We start from the raw sequence: 9,208 nt of genomic DNA, 5'->3' as shown, positions 1-9,208 counted from the left end.
CCCCCCCCCCCTTTTTTTTGGGGGGGGGGGGCGTAAAAAAGGGGGAAAAAGAAGAAAAAAAGAAAGAAAGGAAAAAAATATAAGCCCAGAACGCCTTAAATGTTATTTTCGGGCGTCTAGAACACAAAAATTTCGCGGGGGCATGCCCTCGGACCCCCTAGGACAGTGTTGTCTCGATCGGCCCAACTTTAGGCCCCCTTTCGCCCCCCCCCAACTTTCTGGACAAGTTAGGCCTATTAGATCTACAGAACAAGCACTGTTATAAGCATTCTTACCTTAATAAAAGGTGGTACCAGTGGCGGTCCTCACCATCCTTGAAAGTAAATCAGTTTAAATACAGAAATTACCTTAAAAGAGTAAATCAGGCCTACAATTGCGTTCGTAATAAATGACTTCGTCTTGTTTTTCTCAGTGGATGTTTTATCAAATTCCAATATACATTTACGGGCATTATGGTACCACTTGTTATCTATTCTCATCCTGTTATTAACTTTTAAGTAAACTTTGAGAGCGATATCTCTGTGACGTCACTGACCAATTGCCAAAGTGCGGTTGCGATCCGTTAGGTATCCTAGACAGGAAATTTGTCCACGAAACTTCTTAATATAACAGTTAAGTGTGTAACCTGATATTGCAGAGGGTGGGATTTACTTTTGGCATTGCTACTCGTCTCCAGTCACTGCACGGCCACAGTTAACACAAAGTTTGACACCGGATTAGCTGTCCAGGTCTGATCGGTAAAATCAGAGAAACAGTTTGGTTCCTGTTACTAAGGCTGTTGCATGTGTTTTATTTTAGATTTCAGGCAACCACCTAATAACATAATATAAGCTTATACAAGTTCGAAGCAACGATATTAGTTACCGAGGTAAGATTTACAGTTATCTACTAACACAAATTCTGTATAGGCCTAGAAACAAATACTCAAACCTATCGTAGACAGTGGATTTTACCAGAGTACTAGCGCTATCTTTTTAAATCGATAATAGGCCTACATTTGGATAGTGGAGACCAGAAATTCAGTGCTATGATTTCTAAAATGGTGATGGTTTTAAATGTTATAAAAGAAACTAGGCCTATATATCTCATTGCATGTAAAGATTAACATTTTACTTATGGCTTATCAAGATCGGAACTTATGAATGGTGTTATGGTAACGTATTCATTGCTCTCTATACCACATTATATATGTATCCTCACTCAAGATGTCAACTGAAACTCCTCTCCAAATCTAAAATAAAATGTAGTGTCTACAGCATATTTAACTGCGCATGACCAAAAACTTCCAATTCTAATGGTACAAATTCTACTTTCGCACGGAGAATACTCATTGTATACTGTAAATATATAGCAAGTACTGTAACAGTACCGGTAACGTTATTTACTGTCGTTAACAAACATTCCTAATTAGGAAGCTTCTTCCGATGCATCATCCGCAGTTGCTCATTAATGAATTTATTCATTTATTTATCAGGATGCCTCGGTTATTCATTTTTTTAATTTGGCATAGGTGAAACTAATTTCACTCTCACTGTAACAGTACTGTACTTGAAATGTGCTATACCGTAGTCCTCGACGACGCACTTATGTATTACAGTGATTTATAGACATAAATTAAAGTTGACAATATAAAGTATTACACTTGCACAACGAATAATTTGAGTTTGTTTCTTTAATAATGTTGTTATATGTTATTAGAAGTTTAAGAAAATCATATGGTGATAGGTCTATATATTATATCTTCGCCATGCATTTCGCCTGTGTCATTGAGCAAGAGGTACATTTTTTAACCAGCCGCTATCAAACAGTGAAATTAATCACTCTTCAAAGTGGCAATCCCGTCACAAACAAACATACACACATGATGCTCTACATCTATAGACTAAGTCTTATTTTAAATCATCAAAGAAAGGCAAATACATGTATGTATTGTTCTAGGTACACTAAGTCTTATTTTATGGCTTAGGAGGTGGAGTGTTTTGGTCGTGAGAAAAAATCATGTTACTGTGACAGGAATTGATCCCAGGACCATGGGATTGGAAAGCAAGCATCTTACCACCAAGCTAGAATATTCAACTCCAATCGCATTGCTATAGTCTACCCAGCTGAATCGGGTACCAGAAAATTTCTTAGAGTACGAGGGGGACGACCAAAATATTTGTGTATAAATAAATATATTTATGCTCCCGAATTACGTTAACCTTTGTTTTCTGTCAAATGAGATCAGTCTCACTACATACAATTCCATTTCAATTCAATCCAATTCAACTTTTATTTCTGAATCACATATCCATAGCAAGCAATATAACAAAAGACTAAAAGAAATATCACAAAAGGATACATACATTCATACATACATACAAATATACATACATGTATTTACCTTTGTTTTATGATTTATATACAGATATACATATTTAATATATATACATATATACTGTATATATATATATATATATATATATATATATATGTATATATATAAACACATGCATACATATATAGTATAATTTTATATAATTCACTGTGAACCACCTGATGGTTTAGACAAAAATACTCCACTGAACGATCAAACCCGAAACAGTAAGTTCTAGTTATCTCATGAAATTTATTTCTTAAAAGAATGCTATAAAAGTCAAACCATAAATTCTAGATTTGAGTGAATTTCTTAACACTTTGAAATCACCGTTCAGTCACTGCCCAGATTCAATATACCTTGTCATAGTTCAAACCTGAAACTGTGTGTCTAGGCTGTCATGTGTTTACCAACTCAACTACTAAATCATGGCGATTGTACCATAAACGTTTAAATGAAATGACGTAAAAGGTCATTTTTATGCCATGGACACTCTCGGTAGACCTTTGTGTTGATATAATGTACATGATTCATGAGTAGGCTCTAGATCATTTTACTTTTTTCAATGATTTTTATGTATACACATTCATGAGATCATAAAAATATAAACTTATTTCATTTGAAACTAGAGCAGTTAATCCATATAATGCATACCTCCGCCGCCTCGTGCCTGGATACGGAACAATACGTACGCAGGACATGTTGGCGGTTTCATTATTTTTTTTATGTTCGTGGGTGAGTTTTATGGTGATCTATTCCTTAGTTTTTGAGTAATCTCCCTAACAGACAGACAGACAGGGGTGCATGCATAACCGCATTGGCAGAGGCCATAATAGCTTTTAATATTAAAGATTCATGCCCTGGGCATGTCCATTTATTGTGAAATTACCCATAGGAATACATTTCAGGGGCGTAGCAGAGTTGAAATATATATTATTATAATATATGACTTATGACAAAAAATACATTGTTAGACCAGCATATATTGAGTGTCTGATAGGCCTTTAGTAAATAAATATTTTATCATTGAATCTTGAAATATTCTACATTTTAAACAAAAAATACGGTATTTGTACGATTTGCTTTATGTTATAGAGCGAAGTTTAGCAATTGTTGAAATGTGTCCCATTCGACTTTGAATAATCGAATAAAGGAAAGGACCGGAAAGGAGGGTGGGTCAGATCGACTCTTCGTACTGAATTAATAATGTAAGAAATATTATAAAATAAAATGCTTTAAAATTGGTCAATGAACATATCAATGAAATGCAAATCGCTACAAAGTATGTAATTCTCGAATGTTTCGATGCATAATTTAAAAAAAAATCAATGAACTGTCAACCCTATCAGGTTTTATGTGGCATAAATCTGTGGTTCGCCCATATATGGGCTTTATGGTGTCATATCTAAACCCATATAGGCAAATCACTGATATATGTCACAAAAAATTTGACAGCTGTGCTAAAACTTTACAATTTGTATACACATTAAAGCTGTCTAATAAACGAGCGAAGGGCAGAAGTGAATTATTTAAGATTATTAATGAATGTTCTGCTGTACTAAAATGATCTTTCCATATAAGTGAGGGATTTTATTTTAGATATTTCTTGTGTATCTGTGCTTTAGAATATCGAGGATTCAAATGAATGATATCACGTTGATTCCTATATTCAATAAAAATAAGCTCTCATTAGGAGCGCGTGTCTAAACAGTCGGGAGACCAATCCGATAAAATGGTAAAACGGGGCCCGAGCGAGATAAACCTTTGAGAGAGGTGCATGGTGGATATTGCATCATAAACAAACTTTGTTTATGATGCAATATCCATCATGCACCTCTCTCATCGGATTTACTCTCACAAGTAAACTTCCAGACGATAGCAAACTGTCTACTGATCCCCGGGCCCGCAGGGGGAGTAGGTACAAAACGTTTGGCGATAGGCTTCTGCTACAGTTTGTGAAGTGTGTTTATCAGAACATTTTATTTCCAAGGGCGTGTGTATGTAATTTTGTGGTTAAGAAGAGTTTGAATTCCGAATCCTTTCGAAATCAGAATTTTATTCTTATACAGTACTTCTAATGTATCAATGGACTGTTCCGCTAAGCCTCGCCTCATTGATAGTGTTGCGCGGTCCCACAAAACAACGTAAATTTACGCGAACGCGTATGGTTTTGGGACAAGCGCGCATTATTGGCCCTGTTCTGATTAGTCAGTTGTTGAATTTGATTGACATTCCGGCAAGGTCCATTCCATTCAATTAAAGGCTAGTCACTCGCTGTTGGATGAGAATGATTTTATTTTATCAATATTAGCATTTAAAAATGTCAACATTCACAGAGTTTCTCTAAACTCATCGCTCGTATTTTGATTTCTCATGTGATAAGGATTACCAAAGTTGTGTTGCGTTTAAATTGCAGTGTAAATCAAACTTAACTGTTAACGCGATGCTCGCGTCTAGATGCAACGTTAGACTCGTTGACGTAAATGCAAGTAAAGCCTGGTTTCCATAAAATCGCTACATGCAATCGCTGCTTTCGGTGCAACTGATTGGTCTGTCGAATCGAGGGGCCTTCCCGATTGCGTCGGGGACTGCTATGCAGTACAACGATTGCACTAAAAACACTGTAGCCACAGTGTAGCGATTCTATGGAAACCAGGCTACCACGCCTACTTCGGGCCAACCCGGCATTTTACCTTGCCACTCACTTTCGCCCCCACCCCAGACTCTGGCACCGCCACTGAAACCATTAACCATTACTAAATAGTAAGCCTATTGCTTGCGATTGTGTTAACGGGGTTTATATTAAAATGATACGCGTAAACAAAACTTACATTTAGACAACGCTCTGGACATTTCATTGAATAAAGCTTGAATTGAAAGATGAAAATTAATTATTCAAAATTCAAATGACATTTATTCAATGATGGTAAACAATACAATAATGTTATACAATACAAACAAAAGGGAAAATAAGTAAAATTATATAATAATTGGGATCATGATTAGAAGTACAACTTGTCTCATCATGACCCCATGACCTGTAAATGTGGTAAAATAATGTAAAATAAGTATTATAAAGGAAAAGTAGAATTTGTTGTGGAAAAATGAACTTGAGCCTATTAATGATGCCAATAGTTTTAGATATTTTTTAGAAATATTCTTGTGACTGTTCAACTTTTCTTGGATGTAGACGTCGAATGGCAAGATGGTCACTCGTAAGCATGAGCGTTAAGTTTGTTTGTTCATTAATTTAATATTATTATTATTATTATTATTATTATTATTATTATTATTATTATTATTTAGGAACGTAGATTATGAAATATTGTTCCGCCACGGAATTACTGGATTGTGTTTGCAATGTTCTCGTTTCTCTTAGTTATTGATGGCAATCATCGACAAATGTCACTGTGAGATTGACAGAGAATTAGGCCTATAGCCAAGATGAACAGTGGCTAATTATGAATTTCATGCAGTACCGTATAGCAGGAAGTTAAAAAATGTCATAATATGCCGAATAAAATATAGAGCAATGAAAAGCCGGCGGGCTTGAACATGCAGCCTCTCACAATTTTTTTTCAATTCAAATTTCTGCCATATACGGTAAATCATTACAAACAAAAACAATAAAACAAGACAAGGAAAGATCAAAACAGGTGCTAGACACCTATGCAATTTGGTCAACCCATAACAATACAGATACAAACAAAACAATTAGGCCTATACTCTACAACGGGAACATCTACAAGAAAGCGAACAACTACAAACATTTTGAACATCAAGGTTATTAAAGAAATTGTTTTTAAAATAATTTAAAGGTTTAATTATAAAAGAACTAACAGATACATTTAAATTACAAATTTTACCGTGTAATAATTTATGTTCTAAATTCTGGTAGCACGCGGAATAAAAAACTGAAATGAAAATTCTGTCCTACAGCGACGAATATCAAAAAGTGTACCAACAGAAGAACTACTAGTAACACGGTGTGAATACTAAAATATCAGCAAATTGTCGCCAATAACATAGGCCTAATGGGAGTAAATTACATGTTTGTAATAATCTAAATCAATGTTATTTAAAATAAATTTAGTTGCTCTATGCTGAACTCCCTCCTTCAAGTTGTTTAATATATGTTAGATGTAGGAGACAAGACAGTAGAGCAGTACTCAAGCTAACTTCGAACAGTACTTAGATAAAGAGATCGTTTAACATATAAATTGCAATGGAAACTTACACGCTCAACAAGACCTAACATACGATTTGCTGTAGAGATAAATCATTATAATGCGCTTCCCAAGATAATTGAGAATCGATGATGATGCCTAGATCTTTAATATCTGTAACTCGTTCGAGGATATTTATAAATTATATAATTAAAAAGTGCAGGTGATTCTGATCTGATAAAAGGAATAATTTTACATTTAGAAGTATTACATTTTAAATCCTATTTCTTAGACCAGTCACTCAAAATATCAACATCTGTCTGAAGTGAGTGACAGTCCTGTATGTTATGAATTTCTCTGTAACATTTGGCCTCGTCGGCATAAAGAGTTGTTACGTCTTAAATTATCAAGCATGTCATTAACATTAAGGCCCCATAAAAAAAAATTTAGTTTATCACCCTGTCAAAGAATAAAAACTGATGAGGGAGGGAGGTTTTTTTTTTTTTTTTTTTTGCTAACCCCGCCCCCATGTTACCGATGTTATCAAGTAAATCAATGGTTAGGGACACATAATATAAAAAGTCATAAGAATGGAATCAAATTTATATTTTAAAAATATGTTTTTTTGTTTCACAATAAACATTTACGTTCTAAATCCTGTATTGGAAAAAGTAGTCGTCTTATCTTATTTTTAAAAATAAAATTGTGTAAGAAGTATTTAAATATACATGAACATGCATTTAAATGACATGTACATGCTTTTAAAATCGTATAAATGCTCTGGCTTCGGGGGCTTCGCCCCCGGCCCCCACGGGGGCTTAGCCCCCCCCCTTGGCCCCACCTGGGGCCCTTTGGCAGGCCTCTGGACCCCACACCCAGAACCCCCCCTTGAAGCATGCTGGCTACGGGCCTGCCCATGTTACCGATGTTATCAAGTAAATCAATGGTTAGGAACACATAATATAAAAAGTCATAAGAATGGAATCAAATTTATATTTTAAAAATATGTTTTTGTTTTACCAGTAAACATATTTGCAAGACATCTTGAGCTTTCCAAGTTAAAAAAAAGATGGAAAAACGACCGTTTGAAATAAAAAGAAAATCAGAGTTTCCCCAAAAGTGACGAGGGAGGGGATGATAAAATAATATTTTTTATGGGGCCTAATGGTCCTAGCATCAACACTTGTGAGACACCTGATGCTATTTGAGAACCTTAGAGAAAGTTGACCTTCAATTACAACATTCTGTCTTCTGTTTGTTATATAATTATTGAACCAGGTAAGTAAATTACCAGTTATACCAAAGTTCTGAAGTTTGTGAATTAATTTATGATAAAGCACAGAGTGGAAAGCGCGTGAAAAATCAAGGTAGATTGCATCTTTCTAACCTGACATTTTCAAGAACTAACTAAAATCGTGAATAACCTAAGTAAGTTGGCTAGACAAAACCGTGCAAAGACCTTTTGCTCAAGGTGATCATAAATTTTGTCAAAAATACACCGTTCAAAAACCTTAGATACAGTACTTAGCAAAGAAACAGGCCTATCATTTTTAACGTCCTCTTTCGCTTTAATACATGTCATGTCGCAGGTAGGGATTTGAACTTAGTTCTTGCCCTAATATAACTGCAGAATCTTTTAGGATTCTGTTCAAATGTACTAGCAATGTTCTCTACGTAACGATTGTATTTGGAATTGAAGATTTTTTTAAGCGATTACTAAGTAACCTGTAGGAGGCCCAATGTATATCAGAGTTTGTTCATTTAGCTTTGCGTCGAACTTTCTCTTTCCTTCTTGACATTGCTTTACTTCATCAGATTGATGAAAAAAGATCACACCAATAAGTTACTGTCAATTTATGGATCATTAAGTGTTGTATCGAGGGGATATGCTGAAAGTGATGACGCAGGGCTTCGAGAATTGATCTTTTGTAGTTGCATGTAATCCGGCAAAATGTTGGAATTTTGTCAGATCTTGGATTGGATTTATTCGGTGTAAACACCAAGGATAGCCCACAAAAGTCTAGAAGAATACTGGTGGTGATTGGGCAGTACACCGGGAGACAATCCCCTACTCTTTTCCGAAGAGTGTACTGCGTTCTTTAACGTGCACATGGGCCATCAATGCACAGGGGGGGGGGGGACGGTTTAAACGTCTCATCCGAAAGACGGTGCGCTATTATAACTTTTATTTCAGCCCTCCAGTTGAAATACAAGGAGAGACAGCGATGGAAATTGAACCGGGGACCTAGAGACCTCCATGTTTCAGCGCGCACACAGTGGCTACCACCAGATTAGCCGACTGAGCTAAGTTGCTCTCTCCTAACATCTAACATTAATACAACATTTAACAATGTACTGATCGGTGTCCAAAACACTGTCAAACGTATTAACGTGTGAAAATTTATCACCAATAAATTTGGTAAGTAGGGCCTAACAGAATATTCAAGGTAGATTTCGAAGGCATGAAATTAAGTTGTTTAAGTGTGCACTCTTGTCTTGGCACTTACTCTCATAATTACGATGGCCCACAAGGGACACACTGCAAAGAAAAAGAAATGCTGCAAACAAAAAAGAAACGCTGCAAACAAAAAAGAAATCATGGAAACAGAAAAGAAACGCTGCAAACAAAAAAGAAACGCTGCAAACAAAAATAGAAACGATGCAAACAAAAATAGAAACGATGCAA

General features: G+C 35.6%; 1 protein-coding gene across 1 annotated transcript in view; it reads left to right on the top strand.

Moving 5' to 3' along the window:
- The first annotated feature begins 629 nt into the window (after positions 1 to 629).
- The window catches only part of LOC117124609 (nitric oxide synthase, brain-like), a 44,326-nt gene continuing 35,747 nt past the window's right edge, over positions 630 to 9,208 (top strand). Inside the window, exon 1 of the mRNA XM_033270905.1 lies at positions 630 to 868. The gene's annotated coding sequence lies outside the window, so the exon portion shown is untranslated. The remainder of the gene's footprint in view (positions 869 to 9,208) is intronic.

This window comes from Anneissia japonica, unplaced genomic scaffold, assembly GCF_011630105.1.
Source record: "Anneissia japonica isolate Jap-2015-1 unplaced genomic scaffold, ASM1163010v1 scaffold287833_len2544123_cov190, whole genome shotgun sequence".
NCBI classification, from domain to species: domain Eukaryota; kingdom Metazoa; phylum Echinodermata; class Crinoidea; order Comatulida; family Comatulidae; genus Anneissia; species Anneissia japonica.
This window is presented reverse-complemented; position numbering and strand designations above follow the sequence as displayed.